Genomic DNA, 27,770 nt, shown 5'->3' with positions numbered 1-27,770 from the left:
TGCTGGAAGCCCAAAGTACTTAACAAAATACCTCTGCCAATCCTGTCGGGTCAGGCAGTATCTCTGGAGACCATGGAGAAACTGTATGACGTTTCAGGTCAGGACCTTTTTTCAGACTTGCATGGTCACAGATCAGGAGAGCAACAGGAATCTCTGAGGGGGAGCAGTGAGAGGGCCTTACAGAACACCAAGAGAGAGGAGACCTCTTCAAAGTCAGTGTGTAGGAAAATAACTGCAGATGCTGGTACAAATCGAAGGTATCACAAAATGCTGGAGTAACTCAGCAGGTCAGGCAGCATCTCTGGAGAGAAGGAATGGGTGACGTTTCGGGTTGAGACCCTTCTTCAGATACTCAAAGTAAGCATACCTTGAGGAGATTTCACAGTGGAGCAGCAAAATGTTAAAACTGCAGATGCTGGTTTACATATAAAAAAAGACAAAGTTCTGGAGTAACTCAGCGGGTCACGCAGCATCTCTGGAGACCATGAATAGGTGACGTTTCGGGTCGGAATCCTTCCTTGGACTCATGGTCAGAGTAGGAGAGCAGCAGGAATTATAGCGGGGGAAGCAGTGAGAGAGGGCCTCACTGAACTTCCATCAGAGAAAGGAGGAGAACTTCATGTTTCTCTCATTTTGCAGCTTCCCTGCAAAATTGTTACTAAGGAACCGCAGATGCTGGTTTACAAAAAAATATACAAGGTACTGGAGTAACTCAGTGGGTCAGGCAGCATCTCATGCGTTTTTCATATTCAATTTCCGATCATTTAAAAAATTCCTATTTGCACTCTTTAATTCTCAACGTTTTTCTCCGCTGAGCATCTATAAAAATATAACTGACCGCACTTCACATGCATTATGGCTCAATGCATCATGCTGCTCTCCTGAAATTAAATTCTCTCAGGAGTTCCTTTGAGCATTAAATATTTGTGCACTACTACTGTAATGGGGCTCTGGCTAGATTGCCGAGTGAGCAAACTACATTTATGAAATGTACAACAAAATTCACAAGGCCCTTCACTGAAGCAATTAACAGATTTTGCCATTGTGCCAAATAAATTGGTTATACAAAAGCTTTGGATTACAAAAATTACATTAGATTACAAAGCTGATGAAGGCAGAGAGATGGGAAATATCAAGATTATTGAGATATGAATCAAGATTACCGAGATACGAGACAAGTTTACTGAGACAAGATTTCAAGATATGAAAACAAGACCAAGAAGATACGATACTGACAGATTCTGGATTCTCAAATGGCTGTCAGAGATGAGCTGGGGTAGCCAAAGTTTGTGAAATACTTTTGACGATTACATAGTTGACTCAATTTGTTTTAAATACTTCCTCATTCCTGAATTTCAACTTCTGCTATTTTAAATATATATTCCTTTACAATAGAGGAACTTTGACTCCCCCATTATTGTGATGTTTGTGACATTTGAGAGGAAACCAAAATCCATCACCACAATCATTACTCATAGCCCAGCCGTCCGCAATCAGGTGTGCTTAAGCCACTTGGCAAAGGTGCACATGTGGCGCATGACAACAGATCTTAATAATAGAAGTAATTCAGTTCACATACTCAGCAATAGCAATTACAATAGTCTTGACAAGTTGGCTTCCTCTGCTGACGGGCTGCTAGCTGTTCCCAGGAAAACACTAACTCACTAAAAGGCACAATGTGACACAAAGTGCTGGAGTAACTCAACAGGCCAAGGCAGCATCTCTGGAGAACAGATAGGTGATGTTTTGGGTTGAGACCCTTCTTCAGTCTAACCAGCATATGCAGTTTTTTTTATTGCTACAACTCATTAAAAGGAGTAGCCCATTAGATCACCAGGCATCTGATTTTGGGAGTGGGGCGTTTGTATTTTACCCAGTCTAAACGAGTGGGGCTTGCACCCAAAAGACTGGGAACCAATCCCATAGCCCATCTGTCACTACCTCAAAATACACTCTGTTTCCTGTAAATAGCAACTAGTCTCTTGAAAAACTGCTTAATCCTCTACAGAAAGTCTTCCCAATCATGCTTTTAAAAAGGTTTAAGTTGTTAAATAGAATGAAACCAACTTTATTCTGAGTTTACATCCATTTGAATTTGAACATCCTCTCACCATCTTGCTCGTAAAATATCTCAGTCAACTTAATTACCAGAAGCTTAAATCTCACGATTTTAATGTGAGAAGGGAGGTGGCGGTGACTGGAAGGCACAGAAGGACAGAATCAGTCATAAATTATGACTCATAATCCATTTAAACAGCAGGCTCAAGGGTCCATCACAACTTCCAATGAATGTTTTTGGGAAGATGGAGAAATTAAAGCAGCAAATTACAGAGCTTAGAGTCAAGGCAACTGGAGACAAAGCAGTCAACGGAGGAGCTCAGGGAGAGGGAAATACATAATCTGCCATATTTGAAGTTGCAGAACACCTGAGAGGGAAGTAGTATAAGAAAATAACTGCAGATGCTGGTACAAATCGAAGGTATTTATTCACAAAGTGCTGGAGTAACTCAGCAGGTCGGGCAGCATCTCGGGAGAGAAGGAATGGGTGATTCCTTCTCTCCCGAGATGCTGCCCGACCTGCTGAGTTACTCCAGCACTTTGTGAATAAATACCTGAGAGGGAAGAGCATTTGTAGGAGTGGAGGATATAAATGAATACTTTATTGTCACGTAACAAGTCACAGTGAAATTGTTTGCTTGCATTCACAAGGTATGCAATAGTCGCCACTTTAAGGGCAACGACAAAGTTACAAAGTATCCCGCACCAGGTCCAAGGTTGGAGAGCAGAAAGGATATGTGGCGTTACAAAGAGGATCAGACAGCACAGATAGTCTTGGTCAAAACCAGGTCTCTGGCACTGAGGCAGCAGCTCCACCTCTGTGACACTGTGCCACCCATAACAACTTACCGTTTAAGATACGGTTGTCAATGCTACAATTTAACAAATCATAGTCCATTTACACAATGTAAATGTACGATAATCTATATACTAAAACTCTTGTTTGTTTGTTCCTGAACTACAGCCAAAATGGTACACGATAGCGCGACAATTGGGGGGAGGGTGGTGGGGTGGAGAGGGTGTTGCACCAATGCAAGAGAGGTTTGGGCCCAACAGGTCCACTTGGTCTAGTAGTTATTAGAAATCAGTTTTACACTGTAAAATGTTGCGATCATGTATGGTGCTGGATAGAGATTAAATAGAATAGCAGAAAACTGCCGAAAATCTGGAAAACTTTGTAGGCAGTAATTTAGCTTATTCAAACCCAAGCACCAACTGGCCCAAATGAAAAATGCCCAAAACTGAAGCCAAAAGACCAGCAAAGCACAAATGGATTTGAAATTGTACATTATTACTCTGTTCCAGCTAAAGTCTATTTCCTCAATGCATCCTTACTCTCCCCCACAAGTATTTTAAAGCCAATTGTTATCATGCTGAGATAAACGTACAGCAGCCCTCCTGACTTCAAGAGGAAATGCATCCTGCCTGCGATTACAATGCAGGAAGTATCCCAACTATTGTATTCAACCCAGCAGCACACACTCGTGGGGCAAGTTTTGTTTTAGATGACTTCCTCTGGAAAGAATGCCCTGTTGGAGCACTTCTTTTTGCTGGGTTTTTCTGTTGAAACCTAGTTGTTTTTTTAAAGACGAAATTTGAACTTTTGTTGTAGAGCTTCTAAGACAAACAGACAGACTCTGCTTGGAATCAAGGAGAAAACCGCCCACAATGAAAGATTCAGGTACTGCCTGGTAAAACATTAACACCAAAAAAAGCAATGCTTCTGCTTTTACCCCCAAGCCACAAACAGGGACGGAGGTGGAAAGGAGGCATATATTTTCTTCTTTGATTAAAAAATGTAGACCTAAACATTCAATTAAACTCAAAACGCACTGTCATCCATGTCATGTGGGAAATCAACTGGAAAATTACATTAACCTGTGCAGGTACAATGAAGCATACAAAGTGCAAGAAAAACTCAGTGGGACAGGCAGCATTCCTGGAGCACATGGACAGGCAACATTTCAGGTCAGAACCTTCCTCTGTGTCAGGATCTGTGGAATGTTCTTGGTTTCAGAGGAAGGGTCCCTGACCCGAAACGACGCCTGTCCATGTTCTCCTTTTGTGTAAACCAGCATTCGCAGTTCCTTGTTTCCACAAGTACAAGAACCTGGAACTGACCACACTCAAGTTTACACCCACTTCTGAAAATTCAGTGTCCTTTCAGCCTTGCCTATTTTAGGTGTTACAACAAAAATATGGTTGGCAGTGACAAATAGTTATTGTAAGTAAAAATCAAAAATAAGTCTACAGATGCTGAAAAAACAATATTTCTGGAACCACTTAATATTTAGGTAGCATCAGAATAGCCTTTATTGTCATCCAAAAAATGTCTTTTGGACGAAATTCCGTTACCCACAGTCCAGCAACAAAAATAAGCAATAATACACACAATCTCAAACCAACACAAAACAAAAAAAAGAAACATCCATCATAGTGAGTCTCCTCCAGTCACCTCCTCACTGTGATGGAAGGCCAGAATGTCTGTAGAAAGCGAGTTACCATTTGAAATTGAAGAGCCTTGGAAAGTGAAAACTAACAAGTCTGCAATTAAAACACAAAGTGCTGGAGGGACTCACATGTTAAAGGTTACCCAAAATTGGAGAATTCAATAGTCATACTGTTGAGTTGTCCTGCCCCTCCTCTCCTCCTGCTTTCTTTCCCATCTCTCCCCCAATCCCCCCCCTCCCCCCCACACACAATCAGTCTGAAGAAGGGTCCTGAACCAAAACGTCACCAATCCATGTTTGCCATGGAAGCTGCCTTACACACCGAGTTCCTCCAGCACATTATGTCTTTTTCAGTTCCCATTCTTCTGGATTCCCCGCTAAACAAATAAAGGAATTCAACTGTATAAATATACACTTCCATTAGATCGTTTTTCAAAATACATGGGTAAACACTCCACATTAATGACTGGAAAAGTTTCCTCCCTGGCGTATTTAAGCTCCCTTGAGGTGAACATCAACAATGCATAGGCGTTGTTACCATTTGTCACTGTAACAGTTCTATTCTCCAATTCTAACCACTCACTGATGCTTGTTCCTTGTAACTCCCCCCTCCCATCTCTAATTTCCAATGCACCCCATGTCCCCAAATATTCAGATAGAGAAAAGAGTTGATAGTAGAAAGGGTGGAGCCTTATATGTCTTTATAAAACAGAGACACAAGAGACTGCTGATGCTGGAATCATGAGCCAAAAACTAGAAGACATAGTAGGAGCAGAGTTATGCCATTCAATCTTGCCTGATCTTTTTTTCCCCTCTCAATCACATTCTCCCGCTTTCTCCTCGACAAAGCAATGTGCTGGGAGATCTCAGAGGGTCAGGCAGCATCTGCAGAGGGAATGGACAGTTGAAGTTTCATGTCAGAACACTTCTTCTGACCGATGGGAGCAGAGGGAGGAGAAAATTGGAAATGAGAGGTGGGACGGGGACAAAGCCTGGCAAGCATTAAGTAAATAGGCTAGAGAGGGTTGTTTGGCAGATGGGTGGCATAAGTGACGAAGGCTAGAGGGTGTCAGATATGGAAAAAGGGGTAGAATGTAAAGACAATGGGCGAGATATGGGTGGAAGGGATGGGGAGACGAATGAGGAGGTATAAAAGGAAATATGGAACTCGCTGAAGAGAGATTAGCATAGGAGGTTTAGAAATGAAAAGCATGACGAGAGTGGTTTGTGATGGTGGGAAGAATGTGCGCACATCAAGTTTTGGGGGGGGGGGGGTGCAGGGGCTCAAGAGAAGGGGAGGGGGGGCTGCAGGGTTATTACCTTGAAATTGGAAAATTCAGAATCCATATTTTTGTTTATAGTAACAGCACTTTGTGTCTATCTTCTGTTAGTTTATAGGCTATCCAAGCAGATGAGGTGCTGTTCTTCCGGTTTGCTTGTGGCCTCACCCTGGCAATGGAGGCCAATGACAGAAGGTCGTAATGGGAATGGAGGGAAGGGGGGGGGGGGGGAGGGAGTTAAAATGGTTAATAACCAGGAGCTCTTGTAGATTGGCAGAGCACAAGTGCTCAGAGAAATTGTCACATTTATCCTACCACCATAATTATCCTGCTTTTCTCCCCTACTCTATATGCTCATCTCCCACCCCCCAAATCCATCGCCTTCCACCTATATCCGACCAGCTTTACATTTCACTCCTCGTCTTTCCTTCTGATACCCTTGTGTCCTCTTTTCACCAATAGCCTTTGTGACTTTCTCCACTCATGTGTAGATCAGCAGCCCTCACCTGAATCTTCCTACCATTTGCAAGGCTTCGCCCATACTACCTTTGTTTTCTGGCTTTCTACCCCCTAGTCCATCAGTCCAAAGAAGGATCCTGGCCCGAAACATCATTTGTTAATTCCCTCCACATATGCTGCCTGCCCTACTGAGTTCATCCAGCACCTCCCCCCTCCCACCAACGTAAATCATAAGTTTGATCACACCTGCAATATTATGTGCAGTCCTGGTTGAAGAATATGATTGCACTGGAGAGCTGGGCAAAGGAAATTTACCAATATACTACCTGGATTGGAGCATTTTAGTTCTTAGAGAAATGGGAAATGGATAAGCTGGGTCACCCTCCACTTCCTTTGTTCCATGGAAAAGCAAGTCAGTCTATCTAACCTCACCCTATAACCATAACCAACATCTTGTAGGAACAAGGAACTGCAGATGTTGGTTTACACAAAAGGACACAAAGTACAGGAATAACTCAGAGGGTCAGGTAACATCTCTGGAGAACATGCATAGCTGACGTTTTGGGTCAGAACCCATCTTCAGTCTGAAGAAGGGTCCCAAACCCAAATGTCACCTATCCAAATCCTCCAAAGATGCTGCCTGACCCGCTAAATTACTCCAGCAGGTAGTCCCCGTAAAACATCTTGGTGAATCACCTCTGCACTTCTATGCCTAATGCACATTGGAACTAGCAATGGAGGAGAGAAGAAAGCAACGTTGGAGTGCACAGAAAGGGCAAATCACAACCATATGAAATGATCTGGAAAACAACGGAACGCCCCTGGAGTAGTGGCTGCAACGCTTCCAATACAATGTCACACTGTTACTCTCAACCATTTCTATTAGATGTGGTGGAAGTTGCTCCCGTTCAGGCCACAGATTTCTCTGTGATAACAAGCTTAACTGAGGTTGTCACATCCACAGCATTCTGCAAACAAAGTTAAGCTTGTTATCGCTGTAAAATCTCTGGACTTCAGAGAGCTGTGCAGCCAGACAAAGTGGGGGAAGAAATAGGTTCCATGACATCCAACAAGAGATGACAAGTGGTCACGGTATTTATTCACAAAATGCTGGAGTAACTCAGCAGGTCAGGCAGCATCTTGGGAGTGAAGGAATGGGTGACGTTTCGGGTCGAGACCCTTCTTCAGACTGATGTCAGGGGGGTGGGACAAAGGAAGGATATAGGTGGAGACAGGAAGATAGAGGGAGATCTGGGAAGGAGGAGGGGAAGAGAGGGACAGAGGAACTATCTAAAGTTGGAGAAGTCAATGTTCATAAGAGATCCCGTGACAAGTGGTCACGGGATCTGGATGCTATCTGTGAACACAAGTGTACCACTGTATGAGCCGATCCCGACCTCATCGGGACTTCCACGCCGATTAGTGGGTCTAATTTTGCCGCGCTGCTGCCGAGGCTCTGGAACTCTAGCCCAGCCAAAGCCAGCAGATCCAATCCCATAGCCAACTTCCACGGCTGAGTTTGTATGCCGGTATCTCGTCCCCACAAGGCCATGCCCGCTGTTGGTCTGGCAAAACGGATAATATGGCAAGGCTCCAGAACCAAGGGTGTCGGAAAATTGGTGGTGGACCTGTACAAGTTTATGGAGTCTGCTCCCTCTATCCTTTCTACAGCACATCACAGATCACAAGGCGCTGCATAAGCACTATGCTATTAATGTCTTCTCAATTGTTCACTTTGAGTGATGTTTATTTGGCCAAAATAAAACCAGCCAAAGGTTCATTACGGACAGTTTATTACGAATATCAATAGGCAGCATGCAAAAGCAAATGAGTCCCTCATGCTGCTGAATGAAAATCATTTACCACTGACAAATTTGTGAGCCATAGCAAAGCTGTTCATCTGCAATATTTAATAATGGATAGCATCGTAGCCCAATAGTCTGATATGAAATAATGGAGCCAGAATTGAATAAGACAACGAAGCAGTTCTCAGCAGATCAAACTATAAAAGCAAAATCAAAGCAGCTAATCACAATAGAACCTCTCGTCCGAATTAGTGGGTTTACTGACTGCCAGCTTTGCTATTCTTTACAACCAAATACCAGATCTATTCTACTGTGGAAAGCATGCTGAGGCAAGTAGCAATTGAGAATTAGGTGAAAGAGCAAAAAACAATAAAGGTTTATGTCTCGGCGTTGCTGCCTCCGATAGAAGAAATTCTTCTATTGTGTTAAGTGTATCAGCGTTCAGAATTTGTCCAGTTTACACTGGAATTTTAGAAAGGTTCTGCTTTAAAATGTTGTGCAGGCTAACAAGCTGAGTTGCTTTATAAAAGTTACAAACTATAGTTTGGCCACCAGCAACTCATCTCTAATGTTACATGCTTCAAGGTACCTACATTCCACTTTTGGTATCTTGCACATCACCAGTTCTCATTATTCCACTCCCATTGGCTCTGCCTACACACCAAGCTCTGGAATTCACCCTTCTTAAAACTCCAACCCAGCTTTTGGTTATCGGTCCGAAATCTCCTTGCGCACCCATGTCAACATTTGTTAGAGAACGCTGAAAGTTTGTTCAGCCCTTTTTTTGCCTCCAATTTCCTTCTCCCCCTCCCTACACACCTCTACTTTCAGTCTGAAGAACGTGACCTATACTTTTACTCCAGAGATGCTGCCTGACCCGCTGAGTTACTCCAGCATTTTGTGTCCTTCTTCTGAAAGATTTTGGAATGTTTCACTACAATAAAAGCACTACATAAAAATTGATACACAAAGAATAACATGAAGACACTTACAGAGCAATACCTCCATTTTTATATGCTCCCACTGTTGAGCATTTTAAGGACTGACTGGGATATGTGTGCATTATTGTGGGAAGAGGGGCTACTGGTGTTGTGGCTAGGGTCCCTGACAGACAATACAATAGGTGGAGGATTAGAGTTGACTCCCTTAAACTCTGTATAATGGAACAGACAAAACCCTCAGCTGACATTGCCTCATCAACCAGCTTTCAACCATGACCAATGAACAATACCCCTGTAATGAGTTGACATGTTAAGGAAGGCAGGACAAGATGTGCTCATGAAAATTGACACGGGAGAAGGAGTTTGAAAACTGATCAAAGCCATCAGCTTGTGTATGGGAGTGAACATTCAAGTTTGAAGAACCAATGCTCTCATTTAACCAAAGTCCATTATACCATGTCGAAGATGGTTATTGCAGCTCAGACTGGTTGCGATTTCCCCCTTGTCAGAGGCAGAATAATGAATTTAACATTTTTGAAGAAGGAATACAGCATGCCTAAGAAATCCAAGTTGATCTTTGATTAAAGACATCATAGCTCAGGAGCTGATAACATTTTTTCCTGACACACAAACCTCCAGTTGCTTTATATCAAGATATTCCTGCAAGATTGCCATCAGTCTACAAAACTACAAAAGCTTAGTGCAATCACTATCAAGGCACTTGGTATCCACAATGGAACTGCAGATTTTAATGGTCACCCAGCCTGATAACTGGACAATAGAAGTATCAAGTGTGTCAATATACCCAGTGGCCGAATGAAAAAATATATTGCACATCATTTGCAGGGCAGGAATAAGGCATGGATCCAGAAAGTATAAGAACTGGAACTGCAGATGCTGGTTTACCAAAGAAAGAAGCTAAGTGCTAAAGTAACTCGCCGTGCCAGGCAGCATCTCTGGAGAACATGGATAGGTGACTTTTCGGATCGGGACCCTTCTTCAGAATATTCAGAATTCATTCATTCAGAATGAATGAAGAAGGGTCCCAACCTGAAACATCACCTATCCATGTTCTCCAGATATGTTGCCCGACCTGCTGAGTTACTCCAGCACTTTGTGTCTTTCTATGGATCCAGCTAGTTCCGCCTGACATTAAGACCCTTCCAAACCTCTTTTCAAGAACCCTATTAATATACCCTCCTATTCCATTTGCCTTTCTGCATATCTATCATCCCCTGAACATTAGTTGCCCTGTATAGTGATGAATTCCACATTCTATAACTTAACCTAAAATAGTTATTTTTAATTTATTTGTGGTCTTAATTTTGGCATCTAGCTCTGGTTCTGTCCATCAAAGGAAACATCTCTGCATGCAACTTATCAAATAAAAATCACCATTTCAAAAGACCAATTTGTCTCTCAGTACTACACTTTCCATTGAAGATAGTTGCAGCTGTTCAATCTTTCCCGACCAGAATAACCTCTTAATTCAGCTGTCAATTACCACTAATACAAACTTAATAAACACACTGCATCATTTCTGTGTATGTTCTCCCTCCTACAGAATCATGATGCCCATCAGGGTTAGATTGTGATGAACAACCTATCCTTAGGACAATCTATGTATCTATTCACCCCATGAATTTCAAGTGCCGAGAAACGGGCCTATCAGGGAACCACACCACCTGAGATCATCTGTTGCCGGCCCCGATTTGTCCTGGTCTTTTCTTGCTTCCAGTTCCCCCCACTCCCCTCCCCTACAATCAATCTGAAGGGCCCCAACCTGAAACATCACATCCATTTTCTCCAGAGATGTTGCCTGACCAGCATTTTGTGTCTATCCATGAATTTCAAGCTTCTGTACCTCCCTGCTCTCATCTGGCAAAAGGTGCAAAAGCTTGAAAGTGTGCACTGCCAGTCTCAGGAACAGCTTCTTCCCCTGTTATCAGGCTTCTGAATGGTCCTTCCATAAGCTAGGGTACTGCCCGATCACTTCTACCCCATTGTGGACATCGGACCTGATGTGCTACAATGCCAAGAACTACATTCTGCATTTTGTATCTTCCCTTTTGCTCTATCTTTTGTAATCGAGTTTGTCTTGAAGGTATTCATGTATGGTATATCTGATCTGTTTGGATAACATGCAAAACAAATCTTTTCATTATATCTATATATTTAATTATATATGACAATAATAAACTCAAACCTATAACATGTAGGCGAGGTATCTAAAATGTTTACCCAAATAGGTTGGGAACTCATTTGGCACTCTCCTCAGTTAGGGCATGTCTTTTCAATCATACTGGAAAATGTAAAATCATAAGCATCATTAATTTCCCAAGTGAACATGTTTGAGCAAGCAAGAGACTAACCACAGCTGTCAGCTTGCTCTCAGATCCCCACCAAAGCCATTCCAACTTTCAAGCTCAAATATTTGCCGTATTGAATTAAAGCAGGGCTTGTCCAGGCAGACAACACCAGAAAGAATCCTTGCTGACAAGGCTTGAAACACATGGCTCTGTTATGCAATCAGACAGATAACCAGTGGAATGTTCAACATTGCACTGCATTTGTCCACTTTAATGTCTTAAACTCAATATGAATAGCTCGAAGCATGGAAATGGAAAAATTCCACTGGCTCAGTTAAATCAAGCAGATTTCAAGTGACTGCAGCAGGGCCTGAATACAATCAGGAGCTACAAGCCAAATTCGGGGGGGGTCTCTAGCAATGAAACACCTTACCGGATCAGCTCAATTCCTTTTACACATGTTTTAGAGGTAAAATCCCACCAATATGCGTTCCCATTCCCCATAAGATGTCCCATATATCTTGGAAGCAGAAGTCAGATCTGCTTTCACGAGGATGAACTTTCAGAGAGCGGTCAAACCAGATTGAATCCAACATTGTGCACCAATCAAATGGCCAGTCTTCCCTGACATCTTCAATGTCTGGCTTCAACAGTCTAGTGGCCCCATCAGCTTCAAGAAAGTCTCTATCCTTCCAGTCCCCAAAAGCACCACGTGCCTCAATGAACACCACTCCATAGATCTAACATCGACCATTATGAAGTGCTTTGAAAGATTGGTAATAGCCCACATTTGTGACATTCTTCTGGAAAATCTAGACCCATGCAGTTTGCATACAGGACACCATCTCCCTTGCCCTACATTTAGCTCTGTTTTACCAAACTAAAAATACCCATTTCAGGATGCTATTCTGACTCCAGCACATCCTTCAGCACCATAAAGATTGTGAATAGCAGGTCCACAAAGATTCTCTTGAACTTTTACATACACACTATAGAAAGCATTCTGATGGAATGCGTTTCAGCCTTGTATGGCAGCTGCTTTGGTTGCGACTGTCGAAAAATTCAGAGTGGCGAACACAGCCCAGTCCAGCACAGGCTTGGCACTTCCATCCATCCGGTCCATTTTCAAGGTGCATAGCATCAGGAGAGCTGAAAGTATTGTCATGAAAGGCTCTCGCTTTGACCACTCCCTTTACTCTTCAACATTCTAGAAGATGATCGAGGAGCTTGAAAGCCCAGATATCCCGCTTCTTCCCCATTACTCTCTGGCTCAAAAAAACAATCACTTCTTTCTCACTCCTTCCTTACTCTTAACTCAACTTCTTTCAGTTATTCCATTATTTAAACCTTTGTACTTTTATTTCATGATTTCAGATTGTATTACAATCTTTCCACCATTCTGCAACATTGTAGCTGAATTTATTGTTGTATCTATCATTGCCATGTATACTTTAAGCTACAAGCCTCATGCAAACAAGGATTGGAACTAGCGTGGATGACAATAATTTAATCCCTCAATCTCATCAAAAGCAGTAAACATTAAAACAGCATTGCTGAAACACCAAGCATAACCAACAAGTTTCAGCCTGATCAAAATCTGCAAAAACTTGCCTTCCAAGAGAAGATGGCAATTGGGTGCATTTTACTTATGGAATCTGTCAAGTATTACCTGCTCTCTTTAATATCTTATTTCCAGCAAGTGCCTTGTATCTCACTGAACCAACATAGCTCTCCTCCTCCCTCCCCCCCCTCCCCCCCCTCCCCCCCCCCCACCCCACCCCACCCCACAACACCATGGGCCCCATTCATCTCCCTCTATTAATGATCATGCATCACCCTCTTTCATTTAACACCAACAGCATCTGTACCTATATTTATGGGCCTCTATCCCATTATACCACTCCTGTTGTTCTCTTCACACGTCACTGCAACTTGAAACATTTTCCACATTTTGTTGAAAGGTCACGGACAAGAAACATCAAGCGTTTCTCTCCATAGATGCGGCCCAACCCAAGTATTTTTAGAATTAAGCATACTTTGCACCCTCTTCCCCACCCAAAGGTACATTTAACCATTGTGAAAATAAAATAAATTTTGTTACACAATTTGGCAGATTCAATAACTGGATGCAATTCCTCAACAAAGGCAAAAAAAACTAGAAATTCCACGTGTGGTTTCCTGTCCATGACAAGTTAGACAGTTAAATGCTTAGAGAGACCACCCTTTTTCAGATGTGGAAGAAAACATACTACAAAAATTAACTAATTTCAGAGCCCAAGGATTAAACCAAGCTACACTGCAATGGCAGTCCATGTTGCACCACCAATATTTAGCCATCAAGGCTGGGTTCTTAATGCCCTTTGGGTTTTAGCTGTAAACGTTAAATAATTTAATGTAAACAATCACCATACATGGATGAAGGTGGAAAGAATAAAAGTGTTCAACTACAGTAGTTTGAAAATACATACATAACCCATCATAAAGTATGAAAGGAAAATCTGGTTCTATTAATTCGTTTGCATTTAATAATATAAACCAAACTCAATATTATTGATCATTAATATTGGTAGACAAAAAAATGCTGGAGTAACTCAGCGGGACAGGCAGCATCTCCGGAGAGAAGGAATGGGTGATGTTTCAGGTCGAGACCCTTCTTCAGATATTGGATGTGCTGTACTACGAGGTCACAAATGAATAGGCTGCACAGTAAACACACTTTTCAGAATGGTTAAGCAAAAGCACTGCAAGAACACTTGCAAGGTCATGACCACTGTAGTTTTCATTAGATTAGCCACGTATTAAAAAACAATGTGATAAGCAAACAGAAAAGAACTTACTTCAAGATCTGATTAAAAAAAATCATATGCTAAGGACTTAAAGGAATTACATTTCTTAACAGGGGGAAGGATTAATTAATACAGTGAAGCGGGACACGAGTGTCAAGTATGTGTCAAGCAAAGTTTTCTTTATTCCTCAAGCAACACACAGCTCCCCAAACCCCCAACCAGTTCGACTCCTCCTGGAACTCCACTACCAACTGCCACCTCCCCATTCCAAGTTCCGTGACCCCCCCCCCCCCCCCCCGCCCCGAGGGTTAGCACCACTCGTGGCTCACCACCAGGGACCGCCACAACAGAAAGGTACCAAGGGGGCTGATTATCTGATGGCCAATGCTTAACAACATTACAAGTCTGTCCATCTTAAAAAATAATTTACTTTCACTGAAATTGGTCATTATAAAAGTAGGAATTCAAATTTGCCAGAGATGTGGGGATTTTATAATAAACAATCTTGATATTATGTCCAAAATTCAAAGCTATGTTCAGGAGGGATACAGACATAGATCGAGAAGTATGGTTCATTTTCAGCAGGTTAGAATACTTGCGGCTGGAAGATAACTGTAATTAGTGAGATACAGAGGGATCCACATGCTCTCGTGCATCAATCACTAGTAGAGAGGTCCAACTAGTAGTTAAGGCAGCGAACAACATTTTGGCCTCCATTACAATGGAGCTGTAGTTTAAGGAGGTTTTATGGCAATTGTACAGGTGTTGGCGAGGTCGCACCTGGAATACTACATACATTTTTGGCGCCCTTATACAAAGATATAGCAACATAGGAGGTCGAACAAAGGAGATGCATCAGGCTGACTCCTTGGATAAGATGGTTGTCCTATCAAGATAATTGTATTTCTTGGAGTTTAGAAGAATTGGGGCTGACCTCATTCCTAAGACCCTAAGGGGGCCTGACAGGGTTAATGGTGGGTTGTTTTCACTGGTGAATGAATCTTGATCACAAGGACAAAACTACAAGGGGCATTTAAAATTAAAAATGTTAAGGTATATTAACATTTCTTCTTGTAGGGAATGTTGAATCTTTAGAATTCTCTGCCCTATTAGACAATGGAGGCTGCATTGTAAGAAGTTTTTATAATGGAGGTGAATACATATTTAATAGATCAAAGAATGGAGGGGCATGGAGAAATGGCACAGAAGAGGAGTTGATGCCAACATAGATCAGCCATGATCATAATAAATGGTGGGGCAGGCTTGAAGGCTTAATAGTCTACCCTTGTGAAAATTGCTCATTTGTAGCAAATATGTTCTATGTGCTGGTATTGGTGGTCAGAGAACTAGCTTCTACAATTCAGGATACACAGAGCAAATTATAGACAGCCAGTTGCTACAGGAACCACAATACCCTTATCTAAAAAGATTAAAGATTGCTTGAAGATTCAATACTTGCCATGTACAAAAGAGCAAACTTGAAGCAAACAGAACAAAGAATTTGCCTTCTTCAATCACTGCAGCAATCAGCCACAAATCAATTATTTAGGAAGTCTTCCGACTTGCTCTGAAGCAAAATTTTAAAGCAGGCTAATATCTTCATTAAATGATAAAAGCATGAGGTATCGAGATTATATTGTTACATGTACCAAGATACAGTGAAAAGCTTTGTTAGTATGATATTTAGTAAAATCATGCCGTACATGTGCACAATCAAGTACAACAGGTAATGCAAAGGGAAAAATACCAAAGTGCAGAAAATAGTAAAACTATAATGCTGTAACACTAGTTACAGCATTATAGTGTTACAGCTACAGGACTACAGTGAAAGTCCAAAGTTCACAATGAGGTAGGTTAGAAGATTGGAAATACATCCTAGCTTACAGAAGGACTGTTCAGTAGTCTGACAACAGCAAGACAAGATGTTCCTGAATCTGAAGATACGTGCTTTCATGCTTTTGTATCTTTCACCCGAGAGAAAAGGGGGAGAAGGTGCAAATGGTCCTTGATATGTTGGCTGCTTTCATGAAGCAGAGAGAAGTGTAGATGGAGTCAATTTGGGGGAGGTTGATAGTGGTGGGAGGCCTGGGCTACATCCATAACTCTGCAATTTCTTGTGGTCGTGGGCAGAGCTGTTGCCAAACCAAGTTGCAATGCACCCCGGCACGACACCTTTTACGGTGCGTATTCAGAAGTAGGTAAGGGTTGCTGACATAGGAGACATACCGAAATACAAAGATCTAACTGAAATTCATACGTATCAAATACACTTTTCAGCCTCCAATTTTGAAAAAATTAGAAACCATTTACTAGGAAGACGCCCAAACAGAAGTTATTTGCATCTGGAAATGGTAACCAGACCGGGATACTTTCCTTAGCGAGTAAGGCTGAGAGGTGACCTGACAGAACTGTTCAAAATTAAATCTTCCGAAGGAAAAAAATAAGTAAAGGAAGTGACCACTTATCGAAAACAAAACAGCATGCCACAAATGGAGTCAGTAGGAAAAAATCTAGGAGATGTTCAGTAAACATTTCATTACCTGAAGATGAACACCATGTCACCCACAGTGTTTGAGGCAAACAACATACAGAGATGAAGCTTAATAAACAGGAGGTAAAGTTAATAAAAGAATATGCTGATAGGGGTTAGCTGAAGGTAGAAGCAGAATTGCAAAGAAATGGTCCATTTCTGCTGTAAATTATGTGATTCTACATGACCAGTTAGTCAGAGACGAATTTAAAAAACTGAATTAAAAGGATATATGGTGAGAGAGATAAAGAGTATTTCTAAATCTGTTGATTTGAACACACTGATACTGGTTAGGTTTTGCGGTAAGTGAGGTCACTGATACTCACCATAAAACCCAACCAGGATTTCCACTTTTTATATTGCCGCCTACCTCACATATGCCAGCCAACACAAAGGTTGCTGAATATTTCCACATTAGTCTAAAAATTTTCCAAACTTGTACGTTTCATTAAGTCTGCATATACAGTTAAACAAAAGTCGATTGCTGGGAATTAAGAATCCTTTCCAGCTGCATTTGCTTCTCAAGACAGATTATCACGCAGATTGTTAGTTTTAAATTGTGCCTTTACTGTAAATTATATTTCATACATAGCCTCTTCAAGTCAGTATATGACAAAGCAATTAATTGTATTTGTTAACATTTTTTAACAGAAACATCTGTGCCGACTAGGGTTGAGATATCCAACCAATATGGTGTGACAGAAAGATCAGCCCTCTGGGGGTTGTGTAACACCACAGGTTGACACATGTGGTTTTTGTTTAAGTTATTTACTACGGCCCCAAAGGCAGAAGCTTCTTCACAAAAAGTCTTGCCTACATTTCCCATTGGTGAGTCAGAGACCCTTTAGAAAAGTCCAAATAGCAGCATATCATTACAAAGTTTTTCTCCTGCTGGGTGCAGGAAGTGGATTGAGCTCCCATTATGATTGAACATCCTTCTACAAACCCAGAGTCAGAGGTCTGTGGGAAACAACACAACCATATATCAGTTACTTTTCAGGGAGAAAATAATAGGGACAAGGGGTCAGAGTGGTCCGCATGTAGAAGGAAGAAACAAACATTAATAACTTTTCCAAAGATATTCCCCATTTGAGTACGCCAGCTATTCGCTCGTAGTCAATTTTCGCTAATGTTTTATCATTTAAATAAGCATTTAACAGCCCCTTCTGTATCCAAGCCAAAGATTCAAATTTAAAACAGAGGAAGAGATGCTCGTTTAGAGAGCGAGAATATTTCAAAATATGCTAAATAGTCACTGTATTAAATTATTTCTGAAAAATGCAGGTGTGCCTAGTGGGAAACAGTCTATTTAAATAGACAGCCGATAGCTGGCATTGTACATTACACATTCAGGGGCCAATCAATTGAATTAATATCCATCTTTCGCTCCACCTGACATTATTCATTTCAATAGCCAACTATACCTTCCCAAATCATAATTTATGCCCAGAGTTAATACTGCATTAATGTAGAGCTTTAAGAAAAAACAATTTGAATGCTTCTAAACAGATGTATATTTGCAGTGTGATATGCAATATAATTCCAGACACTAAGTACAGAATCAGAACAACAAGCAGAGGCAGCGGTCATTTGGCTATCATATTAGTGTCATATGAATGACTGTGCAGAAGAATATTCTTGGAAACTGCTCAAATAAGTAATTTAATGCTTTCAAAATGAATTTCAGATGACGAGTCTCAAGGACTTCCTCCTATAGAGTAATAAAATATTTTATCGTGGAAGTTGAGAAGAAGTTTCAGAGAAGACAGGAAGACTGCTTCAATCCACAATTAATCTAAAACAGTGCAACACAGGACTGGTTTTCAAAGCATCCAGTGCAGAGCATTGGACGCAATGGCGTATGTTCTATTACCATCTTCTTCCTATATTCTACACTTCCAATTTTCAATCCATCTGCAGTCTTTCCAAGCTGTGCCCCAAACGCTCAGGCCCATACCATTCACAAACTGCATTGGATATGGTGATGTACATTTCTCTACATTCTTTAATTCCAACTAAACCGTAGTCCAATTTGGATCCATGCAAAACTTCCATACACCCCCACCTCTCCCATTCCTGAGGCATCCATTCTCTATGACAAGATCTTTATTATTCCAACACCATTATTAGTGAGGAAATATGAAAATTCTCCTGATCACATTAACAAAAATTGGTCCTAACACAATCAGTACTGACTTCGGCTGATGCTCTGCAAATTTTGCAATTCAGCAATTCTTTGGAAAATCCAAAATCTGTATTTGGAGACTTATTAAATACAGACATAATAGTTCAAATGGTTTCATACAACCAAATAAAATTCTTTGATCATCTTGGATGTTTGCTCTTGCGCCAATATTTCCTTAATCAAAGTTGCACTTAAAGTCCCCTTTCTTTCTCTTCCCGAATATCTTACAGTCGAGCAATATTAAGCATGCATCACCTTCTCCACGCACACACATTTAATTCCCACAACATATCATCCTGCAGCTATTTGCATACTTAAATTATTCCAGCATTCACCTTTCCACCTACCCTGGCCCTTCGAGGACTTTCACAAAATCCTAAACCTCAAAACCTTGGCGGAGAGGGGCTTATCACAAACCTGATAATGTAATTAAATTTGGTTAAAAAAATCTTTGAGTTAGGCAAGGCATTAATTCATATGCACTGAGGATACAAGAGCTGAACATGATACTCTTGTGATTTGAAAACACAGATTTCAAATCATTTAAATGACCCTTGAAATGAACTATGAAAGCGCATTTGTGCCTTTACATCACGAGGAAAGACAAATTTACACCAAATAGCTTTCAGCTTGAAAAGTCATCAAGTCAACTGAAGTTAGAAAAAATCCATGTCAAAAGCTTACCATTTCAAAGAAAATAATGTAGTTAACACTTGCGGCAAAGATGGTATTACCAGCATTTCAGAACGAACAATTACTGCCAGTGAAGCAAATTGTCAGAACCTACATACTTGTGCCGTGTCTCGCAGCTACCCAGTCGCCCGTCTCTTAAATCCAAGATAAATTGATCCCCAGTAGAAAGAGGTTGCTAATAAGATATCAAGCAGGGAGAAGAGACCACATTTTGCATATTTGTACAAGTACACACAAGAGGGCACAAAAATAAGCATGGCAACACATTATAGGCAAGACCTATTCTCCAATGCATCACCAAATGTTGTTCAATGCTCTACAGCCTGTCATTTTGGCATAGGTTCCAGTCAAATTAGAGTGATAAAAATCCTTTGCTGCAACTAGTTCAACTCTATGTACCAGACATGTGCACTCAGAGCTTTCCATCCTGCAACCCACTCAAATTTCTTCACAAGCTCAGTATACTAGTAGCCCATCCCATTCCTACCCTTCAGTATTTAGACATGGTCAACCTCGGGAATGAAGCCTTTCTGATCCAATAAGGTTGTCCATTCCCATAGCATCATAACCTGCCTGCTACGTACACAGAGCCAACCTCTGGAACTTTTCATCCTTAGCTTGCATCCCCCACCCCCATGAAAATAGTTCCAACCAATCCTTCCTTCAGTCACGCTTCAAGTCACTTCCCCAAACTGTGATACCGGATACCTGCCCCCTTCCTTTTTCAAAGGTGAAAGATGCAACATGCCGGATTTAGCTGCTCAGCGACAACCGAAATAAGCAGGTTTCACATGTGAATCTGTGGTAATACACAGTCCCAATATTTACTAGCCCATGTGTGTCCACACTGTGCCAACGCCACTCAGTTTATTATAGTACACTATTTTCACCATAAATGGCATAATCATGAGATAATTTCAAAATGAATTATTCCATTCCAGATCACACGCACACAATATTTCACAAACAAATGACAAAGTTCCTTATCAGGGATACACCTTGCTACCCATGCACATATCATAGGTGTAGTCAGAAAGAGATTAAGAATTTGATATGGCACTCCTTCCTTCTCATCTGACTTCAAATGTAACATAGTGTGATCCACTTTTGATCATGGTCAAAGTCTAAAGCACAATGGCAGAGTTTAGCAATGCAATCATAGATGGCAATATAGACACAAAGTGCTGGACTAACTCAGCGGGTAGGCAGCATCTCTGGAGTAAAAGGATGGGTGATGTTTAGGGTGGGGGCCCTTCTTCAAACTTACAAGGGAATTCAGGGTTGTCTTTGCTTTGTTACTTCAGCTAAGCTGCTGCTTGTGGTTGTGTGCAATAATAAACACAATTCTGCACATTGGGGGACAAGTATGAATAGAGAAAAATAAGCAAATATTTTGTTTCATACCATTATCTTTGGGTCTCAACAACCAGGTGAAACAGGATCAACAACCATGCAAGTCAACATCTTTACAGCTTACTTCTAAAGTTATGCATCTAAAGTATAGACCTAATCTCATACTATTGCAACTTCCCCAAAACACTCCCTCAGTAAGCAGTTACCTACTCGTAAAACTGACTCAGACTTAGTGGTTATGACTTCACTTGGGTGGGGACTGCAAAAAAAATGCTTGCAGAGCTGCCAGACTATTTGTGTGGCACTTACGTAGAAGCAAGGCTGACAAAAGCTGTGACCGATCACATAAAAGGATTCTTCAATGCCACAGAAGGATTCTTTATGAATCAGAAAATTCTGATTACAATTCTATATTAAACTTAAAACTGATCCTCCTCAGTTAGTCTGTCTACATTGATAATTCAACAGGCTCAAGAAAGAAGCCTCTCACCATTATTGCAAACAAACAAAAAAAAGCAAACTAGGAAGTTAATATGCTGGAATGAGAATTGAACCCGTAGGCAAGGATGCTACCACTGCGTTGAGGCTGGCATCTCAAATTCAATATGATCGGGCTCACCCTTACCACCGGCTGCTCATAGCCTAATATAGAGCTCAGATGAATGATTGTTTGCGTTGTTAATGGCTATGGCCCTTATGGCATGGTAGCGCAGCGGTAGAGTTGCTGCTTTACAGCAAATGCAGCGCCGGAGACTCAGGTTCGATCCTGACTACGGGTGCTGCACTGTAAGGAGTTTGTACGTTCTCCCCGTGACCTGCGTGGGTTTTCTCCGAGATCTTCGGTTTCCTCCCACACTCCAAAGACGTACAGGTATGTAGGTTAATTGGCTGGTAAATGTAAAAATTGTCCCTAGTGGGTGTAGGATAGTGTTAATGTACGGGGATCACTGGGCGGCATGGACTTGGAGGGCCGAAAAGGCCTGTTTCCGGCTGTATATATATGATATGATGATATGAGTGCACCTCTGACTCTGGATTACTGCTGTTTATCATCCATCAACCACCACGCACCCATCTCTTTAAAACCATTTGGCTACCACTTGGTTTCCTTTAGAATTCAATTAGAATTTTCCTCCCTTTTCCCTTCTTTGACATTTAGTTAAATCATACAACTTTATTTTTTTAAACGCAAGTAATTTTTAAAAATCTACTGCAGCTTAGCTAGAAAATCAAAAGTCCAAGATTCCCTGCGTACATAAAGGGAACATTACAAAACGGGCAACTTTCTCACTGAGCTGTTGTGTAAGCAGAGGCACAGGATGTTGATTTTGAGTGACATCTGCCCCATGTCTCATACAATTTCTAAAGTAGAAATATTATACCAATCCCTTCTTGTGGAAGCTAAATCAGCAGCAGAAACATTGAAGGATGCACAGTGACGCAGCAGTAGAATTGCTGCCTTACGGCGCCAGAGACCCAGATTCGATCCTGACCACGGGTGCTGTCTTTGTGGAGCTTGTACATTCTCCCTGTGACCGTGTGGGGGTTTCTCCAGTTTCCTCCCACACTCCAAAGACGTGCAGGTTTGTCGGTTAATTGGCTTCCGTAAAATTGTAAAATGTCGCTTGGGTGTAGGATAGTGCTAGTTTGCAGGGTGATCACTGGTCAGCGTGGATTCGGAGGGCTGAAGGGCCTGTTTCTGCGCTGCAACTCTAAAGTCTAAATGTCACATTTCACTAATCTCATTTTAGATCATGAACTTTCCAGGGCAGTTTCAGATAAACTGCACCTGATATTAAAAAGCAGTTTAACATATTTATGCTTCTGCAGGCAGTCATGTCAATGTTATGATTCTGCATCAGATACACTGCTGCCTTTGACAACAATGCAATGACGTAAATAATATTATTAATGCCAAAAAACATGAAAATCAAGCCCTATTCTTGTCACAATACTTGCACAACTCCAAATACTGAATTCCAATGCAGCCTTAACTTGCTACAGGCAAGACAAGTCATTCATTCAGCTGAAAATGGAATAGTAATCATGCCGGACATCCAATTCTATTAGACTTCTTTGAAGAGTGGAAAGAGAGGATCAATGCCAACAATCTTTAATCTCTCACACTGGCAGTGTGCTGTATATTCATTGAAAACAAAATGCCTCAGTTCTTCATTCTCCAACCAGCCAAGGGCAAGATACTGGCAGTATTCACAATCTACAGAAACAAAATGTTGCTTGGGTGACCCATAAAGCCCAGAGCTGAACGCTTTCTGAACGTCTATAATCATGACCCTGAGTTTCTTCTGGTCGCTTGCCAATTCAATTCCTTGTCTTAGTCTGTCCTGACTCCTACATAGTTCCACTTATAAATGACTAAATCTTTTAATTTCTTCCAGTGCAGATACTAGGTCACCAACCAGAAAAGTTAATTTTGTACTTCTGTTCATTGATGTTGCTTAAACCTTCCGGATATTTACAGCTGTTTCTGGAACAGAAACATGGAAAATTTTCATTCTCTGGGATTTAGACATTTTCTGACCTTATTGTATTTGAATCGACAAAAAAGTTTCATTAATTGTCATTGAACTTCTCTATTCAATAGTGCTTCCAAAACACAGACAAATCCAATATTCCCATATTATCAACTGGAAAGGCCGCAAACTTCAATTTCTCTTGTGCTCTCTATTTAACGATTGTTTAAAATCATATTTCATTAAAAATGAAATCCTCCGATTTACAAAGTGACAAACCAAGAAATTTGTCCTCTCTAGCAGAAATAAAAGACCTAGTAACACTATTCAAAGCTGCACAAGGGATCTCGCAGTATTCCTTAATCAACAACTAAAGCAGACAATTGCTGGCAAGATCATTCCCACAAGAGATTTATGTAAATTAACTGCCATAGTTCTTATATTATTACAGTGGTATCTACACTTCAGAAATACTTTCATTAATTGTAAAGCACTTGGGACTGTCGAGGTCATGAAATATAAGTCATTAAAATAAGCTAACTATCCACCCTCTTCCATAATAATCTTCAACTGATCTACTAACTTGTCCTTTACATCACAAAAAAATGTTGTTACTAATCAAGGCCTGGATTTTGCAACTAAACAATGTGCCCTTTTCACTTTCCCAAGGGGTTTTTCTTAATGGGTAATGGAAATAAGGTGTTGAGTTAGCAAAGCCTTTCTGCAGCAGGACTGATTATCTTATCGATGACCAAAGAAAACTTGGTAGAGCTCAATGTCTCCACAGATTGGGGTGCATTTTAATTCTTTAACATACCATCAGTTTGTTCTACATAATAATCTGCAATTGCAACATACTGAAATAGCTTCTTTTTTTTTAATCAAAGAGGGCAAATATTTAAATTAAAACTTTTGAATTGGATTGTATTGAAATATTAATAACTTGGTGTTCAAATAATAGCAACAGCTAACTGTTCTTTAACTAGCTTTTGTCCAAAAGTGTAATGTATTCATCAAGCAGACTGCGGTTAAATAAAATTGCTTGAAGCAAAATTCAGTCATCACGAGTTATAAATCATTCTCACAGTGAAAAGGGACATTCACAGCATTTCATTTAATTAAGATATTTTGTCATTTCTGGACATTATACCAACAATGAAACCCATTCTAGCATCCTATGACTCAGATGCACTTAACCAGTAAATTAAAGCCACTTTTTTAAATGGATGACAATAAAAGGCAATTCTTATGCTAATATAGAACAGTTTATGTCATTGTAACTGCAGAGAGCTTCAGGCATTTCAGCTCTGTAGGCTCAGAACTCTTCCTCTTTATAAAAGGGAAGATCCACTGGAGACACTGGGCATTCTCAACAGTCAAAAACTATAGACACAGTATGCAAAGAAAAGGCCTAAGACAGCATTCATAACTGAAAAATAAATGAAATGTTTTTAAACTTTTGAAACTTGGATGATCAATTCATTAATCTTTAAAATTTTGGTCAGATTTAGATTTTATGGAATGTAAAATTAGTTCAGAACAAATACAATCAATATAGTGCAGAAATCAAATCAGAGGTGCTTCTTACATACCAATTAGTAAGAGCAGTGCTTGACATGGAACACAGTGATGCAAGCCAACATTTGGCCTAGTTTATGTTGAATTAACTGATCTCAGACAGGGAAGCATTCAAAAGCTCAATGTGTGGAAGTATTTGGCATCACTTTACTTTGCCATGAAACATTCAGATAGTTGGAGATTGTATTATGGTGACAACAGGTGGCCTGCAAATGTAACAAGCAAAGAATGAACTACACAGCACTAAATCAGACATGCAAATCTTCAAGCTTTGGCGGTGGGGGGACGGGACGGACAGGGTTGTTCCTCTGAATTGTCATCAAACAACTACTGCAGTAACTATACTCAGATAGTGCATGGGACCAGCATTAAAATGTCATTACATCAACTGATATTCATCACTGAATCCTGCAGGAAGAATTCAAATTAAAATAAAATTTTATGCGACATTACAAAAAAGGAATTTTTGACCAGAACATTAAGGTAACCGAGGCAGTTTTTCAGAGGGTTTTGGCATCAAAAGATATAAAGGCAATAGATTTAGGAAGATAATTCACAATGTTGGTGTGAAGGGTCTACTTCTAATATAAACAACACGACACTGGAGGTGTATGATGAGAACAAGCAAACTCCACACAGACAGCGCCCAAGGTCAGGATCAAGCCAGGGTGTCTGGCACCGAGACAGCAGTTCTGTGCTGCCCTATCAGCAAAATAAATACTTTAAAAAACTTTACACTAAGACTATTGAATCACATTAATTAAATTAAGCCTGATGAGGGATCTCATCCCGAAATGTCATTTTCTCCAGATTCTGCCTGACCTAATGAGTTACTCCAGCACTTTGCATCCTTTTACGTTTTAATACTAATTCAACCAGCTTTCAAGTTCAACAACTCCTGAAAATAATTTCCATACTAACTCTAGCATACTTTGAGAGATAAATACTGTACATCAAATGGCCAGATACGACTAAAATTTGTTTATAAAGTGGTAGATTTTAAATGTGCATTGAAGTTCACAAAAACAAACTTATGGTAGTACTGATAATGGAATCAAAGATGACAAATCACTGCATATTGGCACTCTTACTTGTAACCCCCTAAAAAGCTATCGGAAGTAGTCAAAATATTATAACCTTCAACATTGTGTAAAGCTTCACAGTATCACCGTTTACGTAACAAAAGACACCAAAACCTTTCTATATTTTCCCTAGACTCGAGATTTCCCCCCACTAATCATACCTATATATATGATGCAAGTTATTCACAAAAGCCACAATAGAGGCATAATACAAAAAAGAAAATCACACCCAATCAGTTCCAAAACCACGAATCTATGGCTAAATAAACAAATACACTGCAAAAACAACAAACTCGTCATTAGAAGAGATCTCATGAAATTTGCTCTTCGGCAAAACAACCCGATTCATACCAAAACGGAATAATTTATTCAAATGTTCTTTATGCACCAAACGCGGAATTTAGATAGCCCAATGCAGTACTACTTTGATGTTAGTTTTTGACACGAGTATTTGGGTGTGATCGGGAGAGGCCGTTTTAGATGACTCCGTCAGTTCATTACGAGTTGACATCGCAATAAATATTCCGATCTCAGTACGTTCGCTCTTAGGTTTTCGTTTTCAATTCCTACACGTCTATCTACTCCTCATAAAATCGCTTCTCACCTATCGCTGCCAATAGCAACTGGAAAGCCTGAAACTCTTTAACCATTGAACTGCCACAAAAGGCACGGACAGAAGAGAAAGGCGCAGCAGAAGGGACCCCGGGATGCACGCTCTGGGGGAGGCTCATTCATTCCCATCGATGCTCCTGCATCGCTCTCGTGGTCCCTGCAGCAACTCTGCCAAGTCTGTGAGGCGCCAACGTGTAGGAAGGAACTGCAGGTGCTGGTTTACACGGAAGATAGTCACAAAAATGCTGGAGTAGCTCAGACAGACAGCATCTCAGAGATGTCCCACTGAGTTACTCCCAACATTTCGTGTCGATGGCTGCAAGGCGCCAACGCCAGATACGCAAATTAAAAATGACAACATCAACGCCAATAACGAACCCCAGCCAGCATCGTCAGGGAGATGCTCTTCGTCTCCTTAACCCGAGCTGCCCGTCCCACTTACTTCGTGTTTGGGCCCTTTTTGCCTTCCTTTCTCTCTCTCTGCCTCTGGCTCTGTCTCTGGTTTCGCGCTGTCGCCAGCTCCGATCACTTCGCTCCTCACTCGCACCGACCGGAAGCAACGCCCGACTGCCAGTGCGCCTGCGCGCCCGCCGCTCTCCCCCGCCCTGGCCGCGGTCACCGGCGCCGCCGGCCAATCGGAGCGCTCCCTCCCGAGACGTCCGGCACTCCTAATATGGAAGCGCTTTGACCGTTGCAGCTGAGCGTCGACTGAGGCGAGGACGGTCACGGCCGCGGCCGCGGTTGTCGCCGTCGAGCGCATTTGTCTGGCTTCAAAAGCACTCCTCATCCACAACGGCACCGAGTGTTGAGAAGACAGACCTTCGGTACGATTTACACCGTTTAAATTTTATTTTTTGCTGAGGTAAAGGCGTGGGGTTTGGGCGGGAATTCGCCTGATGGACGGGTGCCTCAACCAAAAGCAAAGCGTCATCTGCAGTTTCTGGTGTCTCCAAAATACTGCAGCTGTTGGACGTCCGAAATGAAATCAGAAATGCAAAAAAAAATAACACAATATTCATAAGATCATAAGTGACAGGAACAGAATTAGGCCATTCCATTAAGTCTACTCCGCCATTCGATCATAGATGATCTGTCTATCTCCCTCCTAACCCCATTCTCCTGCATCTCCCTATAAACTGTTCAGCTGTTTGTGTGGAGAAAATAAATGCCTGGGC

The 27,770-nt window shown here is 41.2% G+C and overlaps 1 protein-coding gene across 1 annotated transcript in view; it reads right to left on the bottom strand.

The window, feature by feature from the left end:
• Nucleotides 1–27,154, bottom strand: part of LOC144606038 (coronin-1C-A-like) — a 94,161-nt gene extending 67,007 nt beyond the window's left edge. The window contains exon 1 of the mRNA XM_078421824.1: nucleotides 27,038–27,154. The gene's annotated coding sequence lies outside the window, so the exon portion shown is untranslated. The remainder of the gene's footprint in view (nucleotides 1–27,037) is intronic.
• Nucleotides 27,155–27,770: the final 616 nt, after the last annotated feature.

The sequence above is a fragment of the Rhinoraja longicauda genome, chromosome 25 (genome assembly GCF_053455715.1).
Source record: "Rhinoraja longicauda isolate Sanriku21f chromosome 25, sRhiLon1.1, whole genome shotgun sequence".
In the NCBI taxonomy this organism is placed as follows: domain Eukaryota; kingdom Metazoa; phylum Chordata; class Chondrichthyes; order Rajiformes; family Arhynchobatidae; genus Rhinoraja; species Rhinoraja longicauda.
The sequence above is the reverse complement of the archived record's forward strand: the minus strand, read 5'-3'. Positions and strand labels throughout refer to the sequence as shown.